This window comes from Lotus japonicus, chromosome 6 (assembly GCF_012489685.1).
Source record: "Lotus japonicus ecotype B-129 chromosome 6, LjGifu_v1.2".
NCBI lineage: Eukaryota > Viridiplantae > Streptophyta > Magnoliopsida > Fabales > Fabaceae > Lotus > Lotus japonicus.
In genome coordinates this window covers 29,574,864-29,589,347 of record NC_080046.1, presented here as the reverse complement: position 1 = coordinate 29,589,347, position 14,484 = coordinate 29,574,864, and positions in this window count along the sequence as shown.

Sequence of the window (14,484 nt, the reverse complement as noted above, 5' to 3'; positions counted from 1 at the left end):
GTTTGAGGGGGAGTATTTCTGCTGCTGACTCTGATGATTTTGATGTTTTTTTTCCCTCTCTGGTAGTGAAGTTGTTTTTAGACAAAATTTGACAAAGGGGGAGATTGTTGTTCCTTTGTTGTCATCAATTTTGTTAAAAACAACCTGATGTCCTAGCCGATGTTGTGACATCTGCCTTGGTGAAGGCCAGGACATCCGCCCCTGCTGGCATGCAAGTGGGTCCCTTATGGTTATGTTTTATGGTATGTTTTGTGCTTACTTGAAGGTCAAGTAACTGATTGTTGGGAGCCAATTGCGGGTTGTTTATTGTTGGAACAAATCTGTGATTAAAAGATTTGTTTCTATTTTATTTGTTGATCACTCATATCAGATCTTGGAAGATTCTCTACTGATATGAGTTGGATCAAAGTGTTCTTCAGCCCAAATAAACCCTAGCCGCCTCTGCTGAAGTATACATATATAGACAAAGACCTGAAGCAAAAAAAGATTGAGAGAATTACCTTGAAGATCAAGTGTTCTTAAGAGTGTAAGTTGTTCTTTGTCTTTGTTAGTTGTGAACTAGTCTTGTTCACTGATTCTATAAAGTGAGACTGAGTTCTGTGTTGTGTTTGAGTGTCAAACAAACCTTGTGTTGATTGTTGTTACCAATCACTGTGGCAGTGATTGAGGAAAAGTGAGAGGGGCTCTCATACTTAGGCTGTGGTTCTAAGTAGAAGACCACTGGGTAGATTAGGTTAAGAACAATGAACTTGATGTGTTCATGTGTGTCTGTAATACCTAGATCTTGAGATAGTGGAATTCCTTTTCATTGGGCGAAAGCTAACCAGACGTAGGTGTAGTTTCACCGAACTGGGTTAACAACTTTCTGTGTCTTGTTTCTTTTAGTTGTTTTTGTGTTCATGCTTTTCAGTCATATGATGTTCTAATCGATTATCCCAGCATCGTGCAGGACATTTTGTTCTAAGGGATCTAGAATTTCAAGTAATGAGTAAAAAAAAAACCTCCCAAAATTTCGTTGCGTGTTCACTCCTAGGTGATGGAGTAAGGTGAAGTCGTCACTTAAGGAGGGGGACGTGACAACACACATCCAGTTGATGAGGATGGTGTGAAGATTCCTAGAGATAAGATGAATGCTGATCAAAAGAAAACGTATAAGGATCATCACGGGGAAAGAACCATTCTACTCAATGCCATCTCATATGAAGAATATGAGAAGATTACTGATCGAGAATCTGCAAAGTCTATCTTTGATTCTCTAAAGATGACTCATGAAGGAAACGAAGAAGTCAAGGAGACAAAGGCTCTACCTCTAATCAGGAAGTATGAAGCTTTCATGATGGAACATGATGAATGTGTATAAGCCATGTTCTCTAGATTCCAGATGATTATTGATGGTATTAGAGTGCTTAACAAAGGCTACACCACTGCTGATCATGTCAAGAGGATCATCAGAGGCCTTCCTGAGAAGTGGATGCCCTTGGTGACTACCTTGAAGTTGTCCAAGGATCTGAACAAGATAAGTTTGGAGAAACTTATCGGCATCCTGAAGAGTCATGAGATATATCGTGCTGATCATTTACCTCAGAAGAAGTCAAAGTCCATAGCTCTAAAGTCAAGACCTGAAAAGGCCAAGGCGCTTCAAGCTGAACAAGAATCAGAAGAATCTTCTGAAGATTCTGATGAAGATGAGCTCTCATTGATTTTTCAGAAGGCTCAACCGCATCTAGAAGCAAAGGCAGAACAAGTACAAAGGATCAACAAAGGCCAAAGGAAGACAAGAATCTTCATCCGGTCAACACAAGTCCTCATCAAAAGAAGTCACTTGTTTCGAGTGCAAGGAGCCAGGACATTACAAGAGCGACTGTCCTAAGCTGAAGAAAGAAAAGAAGCCTAAGAAGCATTTCAAGTCTAAGAAAGGTCTCATGGTGACTTTTGATGCATCAGATTCAGAAGAAAAAGATTCTGATGGTGAAGTTGTTGAAGGACTCATGGCAGTTGTAAAAGACAAGGAAGCAAAATCAAAAGTTGAGTCAAAAGTTGAATCAAAAGTTGAGTCAGACTCTGAAGATAAAAATGAGATATCCTTGATTGCTTCACTGAAACACCAATCATGGTATCTGGACAGTGGATGCTCGCGACACATGACAAGCGAAAAGCGTATGTTCCAAGACCTAAAACTTAAACTTGGAGGTGAAGTTGGTTTTGGAGGCAACGAGAAGGGTAAGATCGTTGGTTCTGGAACCATAGGTGTTGGTAAGAGTTCATGCATTGATAATGTTCTCTTAGTGGATGGTTTAATGCATAATTTATTGTCAATAAGTCAATTAGGTGACAAGGGTTATGACATTATTTTCAATCAAAAGTCTTGCAGGGCTGTTAGTCAGACAGATGGCTATGTTCTATTTAACAGCAAGAGGCGGAACAACATCTATAAGATCAGATTATCTAAGTTGGAAACTCAGAAAGTAAAGGGTCTTCTTTCTGTTATTGAGGAGCAATGGGTATGACATAGACGGTTAGGGCATGCTAGCATGAGAAAGATTTCTCAGCTAAGTAAGCTTGACCTTGTCAGGGGCTTACCCAGTATGAAGTATTCTTCAGATGCTCTTTGTGAAGTGATGACCCTATTTTAGTGGTTTTTTAGAGTCATTTCTTTGTTTGTTTTGAGTATTTTTGTTGAGTCTCATGTAGTGTTTCATGCATTCTCATGCATTTTTATCTTTCTTTGTGTCTTTACATTGTTTTGGTAATTTTGTAGTTTTGTAGGGACTTTTCTTGCATTTTAAGTAAGTTTAGGGCTTGCATGTTTTTTCCTATGTTATTTGAGGGTCCTCTTTGCTAATAGGCTCTTGGAGCTTCTGGATATTTCCTTGGCTTGGTGGCTAAGTTGTCAGGTTTGAAATTGAAGGAGAAGGAAGGTCAAGAAGCTTGGAATTGAAAGAAGGCTTAAAGAGGCTTGAAGAGGAGTTAAGGGGAAGATAAAAAGGCTTTCCAGCGAGCTTAGAGCGCCTAGGCGTGCTCCATTGGCGCCAATTGCATTTTCCACGATTTCTGGAATTGGCGCCTAGGCATGCTCAATTGCCTAGGCGTCAATTGCCTTCCAGAGGCATGTTTTGGGCATGGAATTGGCGCTCAGGCGTTCTGAATTGGCGCCTGAGCGCCCAGACTCGTGTGTTTTGTCTATAAATAAGGTTTTAGCCAATTTCTTTGGATCACTTAGTCATTTTACTCATTTTGGATCAAGTTTAGAAGCTGAGGAGAACCTTGGGGCTTGTGAGAGGTTTCCATCTTGTTATTTTTCTCAGGTTCTTTACAATTCTTGTAGGGAATCACTAGCCATGAGTGGCTAGTTTATTTTTTGCTTTGGGTTTAAGTGATTCTATGAAACTCTAGTTATAATTCCTATCTCTATGTCTTTGCTCTTGATTCTACCTTGAATTTCAATTCCATTTGCATGCTTAGCTTGAATAAACTATACATTTCAGGATAAGTTTAACTCTGATACCTTAAACTCTGAGTGTATTCAGTTTATTGTTTAAGAATTGTTCATCAAAATCCAAGGTTTTGTCATCATAAAAAATGGGGAGATTGTAAGACCAAGATTTGGTAAGGTTGTACAACTCTATGTTTTGATGATAACAAGTTTATATTTGTGTATGAACAATTAGGGTACTCTAACGTTTGTCTTTTAAGTGTTTGACAAACATGTTCTGATTTTGATTCAAAGATATATTCATCCGAAGATAAAGACCAAAGAGTAACCGGTGAAACACTTCTACAATCACTACGTTCTCCTGGACGGTAGTAAATGCTTCAGATGTTCCGAAGATTAAAGCTCTGATGTGGGCTCTGAAAGTTTCAAGTGTTGAAGTTCTGAAGACCAGAAAGTTCTGAGTGAACAGTCCAGAAGTTGAAGACTTGAAGATTCTGAAGACCCAGAGAAAACTGGCTCTCAAGACCAAAGTGCTTCTAATTCTGAAGACCAGATGTTCTGAGTGAACGATCCAGAAGCAGAAGCTATGAAGGTCAGAGGATCCAAGCTTCCTCCTGACTCTGATCAACTTGCTTCAAAGGTTTTCGAAGCGTCTCCAAAGATCAGAAGTCAACTAGGATAAGGCAAAAGTCATTATCAATAGTACAAAAGCAGTATATACTATTATGTCGCCTTACCTAACGAGGTTCAGCCACACCAGGCTCTGGAATTTCCAGATTTTCCCTTCAACAGTTTGATTCTTCCAACGGATACACCTTTCACCTTAGAGTATTTAAGGGGTGAAGATAGAAGAAATTGACTGAGAAACTATTGTGCAATACAAGTGAAAACTACCAGCGAATACCTTAGTAATATTTCTTCTTTGTTCTTATTGTGTTTACTCCTGCTTGTTTAGAATCAACTCATTGTAAACCCAAACCTTCTACAAATCTGTTTGTATTTCCTTGAGAGACCAGTGAGGTCAGGATTCTTGAGAAGCCTAAGACTTGTGTGTCTTAGCGTTGCTAGTTCTTAGATTTATTAGTCACTGAGCAAGGTGTGCTAGTGCTGTTGTAACAATCTTTGATTAGTGGATTACCTTCATTCTACGAAGGAAGAAATCACCTTAACGAGCGGACTAGATTAGCTTGAGGGATTTATCAAGTGAACCAGGATAAAACACTTGTGTGCTTTTCTCATCTCTTTATCTCTTGCACTGTGTTCTTGAAACCAAGAAGAGTTGTTAAAATCTTAGAGGGAAAGTTTTTAAACGTAAAACCCTATTCAACCCCCCCCCCCTTTTCTAGTGATTTTCATACCTTCAAACTTCTCACTATGTTTTCGATTTCAATGGGTCCTTTTCAGTGGGGTTTACACTAGGTGTTTTGACTAGGCTTTTTAAGCTCGTTTTTTGTGCAATAGCATTTTTTGAGGTTTTTACTATAGTGGCAGGTTTTTACCAACTTTATGCTACTATGTTATTGTACTAATATTGAGAGGAGCTATTTCTCAACACTTTTATCTTTTTTTCAAAAAAATAGATTAATTTTTAGAAAATTTAAGAATAACATAGGCTTATTTGTGGTTTTGGTTATACTAATCACTTCTTTCATTTATTAAAATATATATTTGTTATAAGCTAATCGAAGTGGCTTTCTTAATAATCTAATTTCATATTTTTTAATAATAATATTTTTTTAAAGCTGAAACAAACATTTGAAAAAAATTTCAATTTTTTTTAACTAAAAAGTGATTATTTAAAAAAAAACCTAAAACAAACGCACACATAGAAAATAACTTCGAATCAAACCTTGATGTTACAAAACTTTCAAATAATAAACTAATTTTTATCTTTAACTTATTAATATATCATTCTCTTATTATAACTCTTTTCTCCGTCCTATCAAGTATCTCCGTCTCCGAGGGTTAGCTCAAGTGGTAAGAACTTGAGACATAAGGGTTGTGTGGGAAGAAGAGTGAAGGGTTCAAGGATCGAAACCTGAGGATAACTAATTTACTAACATTACTAAAAAGTAACATCTATAAACTATATAAAGGGAGAGTTTTTGCAGCATTGAGGGCAAATCAGTCATTCAATACAGTAATGCACATGAGTGAATATTTTTCTATGGACATATATGTAAATTTGAGAATAAATCAATCTTAACCATTGATTATTTTCTAGAAATGCAATCACAACCGTCTGTTTCATTCCCATCTCCACTCTTACGTTTCAGTCGTTTCAACTTTCAAGCAACACTTCCTCTCCTCTTGCGCTTCCGCTGTTTCAAGCTACACTCTCTTGAACTCCCAAACCTCACTCTTTTCCCTCACCACACACCCATTTTTGCTTTCACCCATCAATATTCTCCGCCATGACAGCTGAGCAGCCGCCTGAGCCGCTGATATGGTTTGCCACGATGTTGTCAGCCCGCTCAATTTTGCATCCTGAGGAGTAGTCATGCTTCAGAACACGTCTTCTCTGTTCTCCGCTAGGGTTTATTCGTTTCCATTCTGCTAGGTTTGGAGTCGCTAAATGGGTGAAGGTTGTCGTCCCCTGTGCGTCGTTCTGAATATGGCTTCCTTCACCGGGAAACATTTAGCAAGGCTTATCTTCTAAGCAAAATACGAAAGGTTTTATTTTTTTTGTTTTCTATTTCAATTTCAGATTCAAATTCTCTTCTCCCTCAAGGAATTGGTAAGATCAGTATGAATTGTAGCTAGATTTAGGGCATTCTTTCATTTCATTACGCTCTGTGCCTCTGTCCAATGCCTCTATCGTATAGTGGACATAATTATTCGTTTAGGCCATGCTTTGATATGTAATTTTTCCATATTTTCTGCCATTTCAATTTGTTATTGCCATTGATGTGTAAATAAGGTAGCTGCAGTGGTTTTCCATCTTCCTTGCTTTTGAAAGTTCTGTTGAGATATTCCTAAATGTGTCCAACTTTTTAATTTTTAATGAATTCTTACTTTTTCTTTAACGAAACCATCACTCTTACGCCTCTCTCTTTCTGTCTTGAAGTGTGGAAGAACAAGTAAGAATACAGTTCATTGGAATCCATCCATTTGTGACCCTTTGGCTGGGACAAGCACTTGGTGGAAAAGCTTTTGCGAAAGTAAGTGCTTCATGCTGTTTGTGATACCATATGTTGAAAGCCCTTTGTAGTTTCTATTTTCATTCTTTGCTTTTCATACCATATCTAGCAAGTTAGTTCATGATAATATTAATCTGTGGACAACATATAGTGGTAATAATAATGTCAACTTCATTATTATTTTTTTCTAACAATTTCTTTCAGGGAGGATGTTTCAGTGTTGTTAACACTCTTTCTATTTAACCTCTTCCAGCATTGATTGCCATTTTGAACTGTAAGTTTATTTCTCTTCTGTTGTTGTTTGTTTGTTTTTTATTTTAATTTCTCTTTCTCTAGCTGGGTAGTTTTTTTTTTAATTCCTTCTCTATGTGGCACTTGCATGTTGTTATTTCTACGAAATCAGGTTAAACATAACATCTCTATGACTATTATGTGAACTGGATCATTTTGAATTTTTCGTTTAGCCATTTGCAACTGTAATTTGTTTCTCTTTTGCTGCTATTGTAACATTTTTATTCAAATCACAAGGTTATACTTCTATATTGTGATGTCACAAATACTTCTCTTGAAGCATATAGGTGAGAAAATATAATTGGGGCCTTTAGGCTGCAGGCAGTGTTCTCATTTGATCAATTACTTGGAGGTCAGTAGCACTATCTCTAATTACTGAATTAGTACTAAATACTTTCTGTATTATCAATCTGTTTTTACATCAAAGTAAGAAGTGCATGGTCTAGGGAATCAATGGAGTGCCAAAAATTAAGAATGGTTATAATCCTGCCACTTGGATGTTGGAGGTTACGTTACAAGCACAAGAAGCAGCTCTTGGAGTTAACTTCGATGAAATATACACCAGAATCCCATATCCATGTCATTGGATATCCATAATGGAAAACTTGATTCAGATGTTTGGAAGCAAACACTGCTCTTTAAGTTTTTGTTATTTTCTATGGTATATATCTACTCCTGACATGTTACTTTAATGTTGTATTTGCAGGCAATGGAATTTCTCAAGTCACTTGAGGTATGACAGTCACTTTAATACTCAAACATGTTGTTATCTTGGAAGGTAATTTTACTGCTGCAACTTACTCTGACACACTATAAGAACCAATTGATCACAAACTCAATGTTTTAATCAGACTCACAAAGATATCTAATAAATAAGTTATATTAAAGGAGATGATTGTCTTCTAAAAAATATAGACATTAGTCACAGTATAACAAACTCAATTTTGATTTGGTTAGTACTAATATCAAACTCATCTTTTTGTTATTTTGATTTCCATTCTATTGTTTTCATGCTAATTCTTTGTTTTGGTTATGTAGCTCAGGATCCAGATGGTGTTCTATTGAAGGTTGAGATTTAATCTCCCTGTCACATTGATTTGATATTATTTAAAAAGGAAGAGCCTTTCAAAAAGGAGGTATTAGATTCATCGATTTTTATTTTGATTTCCATTTTATATTATTGTTTTAATGCTAATTATTTGTTTTGGTTATGAAGCCCAAGACCCAGGTCGCATCCAACAAGAAGAAACCCCAAACGCGGCGAATGTATGTATTTTAATATGAGATTTCGCTTGGTGAAACTTTTAACTTTTAGTATAATTTTGTGTAGAAGCCTCTTAATAAAAGTGAAGCAGTTGTTGCTTCTAATGTGCTGGATAATAGTTTTGCTTTTGATCCAACCCTCAACAAGATTGCCAGAAATGAGGGGGGCCTATATGGAGAATCAGAAAATCCTGCAACTAGGAATCAAGAAATAGACATCATGGGATCTTTTGACCAAGATTCACCACCAACCCAGAGAAAACTAGGCTGGAGGAAGCAGTAACACATGCATATACCGCTTTCAAAGTTTACTTGGTAGGTGTTTATTCTTTTGAAGGGGTTTACTTGATTAAATAGTTAATTGTTATCACATCTGAGGGGGGAATATACATGTTTATGAGAGGAGAAATAGGAATGTTGCAAATTGTAAGAAGGGAATGAAGGTGTGAAAAACGACTAGAAGGGGGGGTTGAATAGCGTTTTGAATATAAAAACTTTCCCCTTAAGATTTAAAGTAAATCTTTTCGGTTTCTCTAAGATAGATGGTGCAGCGGATAGAGATAGAGAGAAGAGAGAAGCACACAAGTATTTTATCCTGGTTCACTTGATAAATCCCTCAAGCTAATCCAGTCCACCCGTTAAGGTGATTTCTTCCTTCTTAGAATGAAGGCAATCCACTAATCAGATAATTGTTACAACTGCACTTGAAACCTACAAGTGACTAACAATACACTGACTTAGCTATCACTAAGATTCACTCTCTTAGTCTTCTCTAGGATCCGATCAACCTTGATCTCCTAAAGGAATCACCACTAAGATTCACTCTCTTAGTCTTCTTAAGGATACTGACCTACCCGGTCCCTTAAGGAAAATCAAACAACTGTTTGAAGTTGGTTTTTACAAAGGTTTGCTTCTAAATAAGCTGAGTGTAAACTAAATAAGAACAGATGAAGAAAGTAGAAGCTTGAATCTTTTCTTGTATTGCAGCTCTTGGTTTCTCTCTCTTAGACTTTCTTCCTTCAGCCTTTTATAGTCCAAGGTGCAAAGGATATTTCTGTTGAGAGAATATGACCGTTGGAGGGCATTTCTGGAACTTCCAGAACCTGCTGTGGCTGAACCTTGGTAGGTAGGCTTGTCAGAATAGTACACTGCTCTTGTACTTCTTGATAGAGACATTTGCCTTTAACCAATGACTTCTGATCAGAGTTATGCTTCGTGTTGGAACTTGTGAAGCTTGGTGATCAGAGTCAGAGGGATGCTTGGATCCTCTGACCTTCGTAACTTCTGCTTCTGGACCTTCAGAGCTTCTGGACCTTCAGAGCCTCTGGTCCCTCAGAGCTTCTGGTCTTCAGATCTTCTGATCCTCAGATCTTCTGATCCTCTGATCTTCTGATCCTCTGATCCTCAGATCCTCTGATCCTTCTGATCCTCTGATCCTCAGATCCTCTGATCTTCAGATCTTCTGATCCTCAGAACTTCTGACGAATATATCTTCTGGTGTCAGAATCAGAACCTGTTTGTCAAAACACTCAAGATAAACATTAGAGTATCATAATTGTTCATCCACAAATAAATACTTGTTATCATCAAAACATAGAGTTGTACCACATGACCAAATCTTGATCTTACAATCTCCCCCTTTTTGATGATGACAAAACCATGTATTTTGATGAACAACTCTAAACAAATAAACTGAATACACTCAGAGTATAAGGTATCAGAGTTAAAACTTATCCTGATGTGTATAGTTTATCTTGCTCCTTCTGAATCCAAGACTCGAGCTTGATTCTGAGCTAAGCTCCCCCTGAATCTAATACTTAATATCAACCACGTTAGAAGTATCTAGATTCTGAGCTATAAATAATATAGGAGTTGTCAAGATACTATAAGTTCTCCCCCTTTTTGTCATAAGCAAAAAGAATGAAGGTGGGAAAAAAATAGTAAGAGCATAAGACGAAATACTCCCCCTCAGAAGGAATACCAAGGGATACTTGGCTGCTGATTAGTGTATCTTCTGATGAGAGCAGAAGTGTGGTTCTGGTGACATCTCCGTTCTGGACAAAATTTCTTCTTCTGATGACGCAAGTCAGAAGTTGTAGTAGCATCTTCTGATGTTGTTGCTTCTGGTTCGTCAAGTTCTGAGTCTTTGTTTCTTTCTGAAACGGTCATGCTCATCTCTGCAAGCTTTTTCAGCTAGCTTTGACTTGTCAGAGTCAAGCTTATCATTAATTCTAACATGAATAGCGTTCAGAATATCAACAGAGGGGTTCTTATCAAAAACCAATGATTCCTTGACCAAATCTTACTCTACTGATGCTTCCAAGAACAACTTCACCTTCAGGTTCAAGTTTTGGATCTTGGGACATATGTCTTTCTTTGGAGTTTCGATGGACCTATTGAAGATATCTGCAACATATATAATCTTATCCCTAGGTACCCACTTTCTGGGTCCTTTCTTGTTAGTTAGCCCAGAAGTTCTGACAACTTTGGGTCTTTCAACAGGATAATATAAAGGAATTTGAGCATGATATTTTGACATAGAGAAAGTTCCTTTCTTAAGAGATGATGCAGCAACTTCAGAAGGTTTAGAATAGACAATGCCATATATTCCATTTCTGCTTACGCCATAGATCATTGAAGCCATTAAGCTTCTGTCTACGCTTTTAGCCAGGAATCTTTGAAAAGACTTTTCATACTTAGATTCATTTCTACAATCAGAGGCATCACATGCAACTACTTCTTCTAACTTAGCAATCTGGTTCTTAAGCACAGAGTTAGAATTTACCAAAGCATGATTATCATTTTTCAAATTAGAAATAATTATCTCATGTTCAGAAGGAGTCTTGGAAACAACAGATAAGTCCTTTTTCAACTTTTTATGCTTAGACAATAAAGAGTTATACTTATCCATGATATCAGACAAAGCATGTTTCAGTTCAGAGGTTGAGAAAGAAGCGAATACCTCATTTTCATCGTCTGAGGTAGGATCTCCTTCTGATGCTGAGTCAGATTCAACAGCATCCTTTGACTCTGCTCCTTTGTCTTTGACAATAGCCATGAGTCCTTGGACTTCACCATCAGAGTCAACATCCTCTGATTCTGATTCATCAAAAGTCACCATCAGACTTTTCTTTGGTTTGAAATGCTTCTTTGACTTTTCGTCCTTTGATGAACCTTTGTATTTGCTCTGCCTGTGCTTCCAGATGCAGTTGAACTTTCTGGATATCAGAGTCAGCTCATCTTCATCAGAATCTTCTGATGCTTCTTCAGATTCTTCTGCTCCAGCTTGGAGAGCTTTTGACTTCTCAGATTTAGCCTTCTCAGAGCGCTTCAGCTCATGACATTTCAGTATGCTGATGAGTTCTTCTAAACTCATATGCTCAACATCTCTTGTGAGCTCTATTGAAGTCACCAAGGGCATCCAGCTTTCAGGAAGACATCTGATGACCCTTATGACATGATCTTTAGTTGTGTAGCTCTTGTTGAGAGGTCGTATTCCAGCTACGAGCAACTGAAATCTGGAAAACATATCCTCAATGGATTCGTTAGGTTCCATGATGAAGGATTCATATTTCTGGATCAAGGACAGCGCCTTTGATTCTTTCACCTTCTTGTTTCCTTCATGTGTCATCTTTAAGGATTCAAGGATACACTTAGCGGAATCACGATCAGTAATTTTCTCATATTCTTCATATGAAATGGCACTTTGCAGAATAGCTCTTGATCGGTGATGATCTCTGAACTCCTTCTTTTGATCTTCACTCATCTTCTTCCTTGGGATCTTTACACCATGTACATCAACAGGAGGGGTGTAGCCATCAACAACAAAATCCCAAAGATCAGGATCAAAGCCAAGAAAGAAGCTTTTGATTCTGTCTTTCCAGAAATCAAATCTCTGACCATCAAAGATAGGTGGTCTTGCACTGTATTGATATTTGCTTGTAGTAGTGGTGGAATCCATGAGTTTTTCACACTGGCCCGGATCTACTGAACACTGTTAGGTGTGGTAATCAGAACTTGCGCTCTGATACCAATTGAAGGTGTGAAAAACGACTAGAAGGGGGGGTTGAATAGCGTTTTGAATATAAAAACTTTCCCCTTAAGATTTAAAGTAAATCTTTTCGGTTTCTCTAAGATAGATGGTGCAGCGGATAGAGATAGAGAGAAGAGAGAAGCACACATGTATTTTATCCTGGTTCACTTGATAAATCCCTCAAGCTAATCCAGTCCACCCGTTAAGGTGATTTCTTCCTTCTTAGAATGAAGGCAATCCACTAATCAGATAATTGTTACAACTGCACTTGAAACCTACAAGTGACTAACAATACACTGACTTAGCTATCACTAAGATTCACTCTCTTAGTCTTCTCTAGGATCCGATCAACCTTGATCTCCTAAAGGAATCACCACTAAGATTCACTCTCTTAGTCTTCTTAAGGATACTGACCTACCCGGTCCCTTAAGGAAAATCAAACAACTGTTTGAAGTTGGTTTTTACAAAGGTTTGCTTCTAAATAAGCTGAGTGTAAACTAAATAAGAACAGATGAAGAAAGTAGAAGCTTGAATCTTTTCTTGTATTGCAGCTCTTGGTTTCTCTCTCTTAGACTTTCTTCTTTTCTTCAGCCTTTTATAGTCCAAGGTGCAAAGGATATTTCTGTTGAGAGAATATGACCGTTGGAGGGCATTTCTGGAACTTCCAGAACCTGCTGTGGCTGAACCTTGGTAGGTAGGCTTGTCAGAATAGTACACTGCTCTTGTACTTCTTGATAGAGACATTTGCCTTTAACCAATGACTTCTGATCAGAGTTATGCTTCGTGTTGGAACTTGTGAAGCTTGGTGATCAGAGTCAGAGGGATGCTTGGATCCTCTGACCTTCGTAACTTCTGCTTCTGGACCTTCAGAGCTTCTGGACCTTCAGAGCCTCTGGTCCCTCAGAGCTTCTGGTCTTCAGATCTTCTGATCCTCAGATCTTCTGATCCTCTGATCTTCTGATCCTCTGATCCTCAGATCCTCTGATCCTTCTGATCCTCTGATCCTCAGATCCTCTGATCTTCAGATCTTCTGATCCTCAGAACTTCTGATGAATATATCTTCTGGTGTCAGAATCAGAACCTGTTTGTCAAAACACTCAAGATAAACATTAGAGTATCATAATTGTTCATCCACAAATAAATACTTGTTATCATCAAAACATAGAGTTGTACCACATGACCAAATCTTGATCTTACAGGGAATGGTAGTGGATGGTGTAACAGAATGTTATCATGGCAGCAAGGTATTGGAGAAGGCAATTGTACAATAAGTAGAGTAGCATAACATAATTCTGGGAGTAAATTGGTGGCTTAGGATAAGAGGGGAATGTGTGCGTGTATCAGCTGTGATTGTTTTCTCTTATTTATGCGTTATTTTTTTTCAGTAAAAAGGAGAGGGATAACTATAAAGATGGGGAGAACGACAAGGGGAAAGATAAAAATAGAGAGAAGGAGAGGGAGATAAATCAAGATAAAGAAAGGTCAAGAGATAAAGTAAGTAGAAAGACCCATGAGGAAGATCATGAATTAAGTAATGTTGATGATAAAGTTGACTGTCCTGAAAAGAGAGATGAGGAGGTTAGGTATGGCAGAGTCGTTGCTTTAGCTTGGCTCATTAATTTTTTTAATTTTTTTGCAATGTGAGATATGGTTTTGTTTCTATGTAATTAGTAGTATTTGCTCAAATTCAGGTGTTGGTTTAGTTGAATTAAAGGGATAGGGATAAGGCAAAGGAAAGAGAGAAAGAGAACCATACGGATAGAGAAAAGAAGACAGAAAGCTATAAAGATAGGGAGAAGGACAAGGGGAAAGATAAAATTAGAGAGAAGGAAAGGGAGATAAATCGATTAAAAGAAAGGTCAAGAGATAGAGTAAGTAGATAGACCCATGAGAAAGATCATAAATTGAGTAATGTTGATAAGTAGACTACCACTTTACTGTACCATTTTATGTTATGATTCCTTTGCTCTTTTTAAATGGTTCCTTTTCTCATAGGCTTATACCACATAGTACTGTTATGCCATACAAGAAAATGTATATATCCGCTTAGTCGCTTACAGTCTTTTACTAGAATTTGATATTCATACGCTTTTTATTTCTCGATATTGATCTTCTTTTGTTTGTTGACTTAAATTATAGAAGTTAGGTTGCTAAATGGGGCTTTCGTGCAGTGGAAGGACAAATAAGAATGCTTTTACTTTGCTTAGTACTTTCTATTTTGATATAATGTTTCAACTTATCCCCCTCCTAAGACTTTCTCCAAGGCATATACGCTGTGAAAGAATCTCTCCCCTGAAAATTGAGCATGTCCTTGGAAACATCTC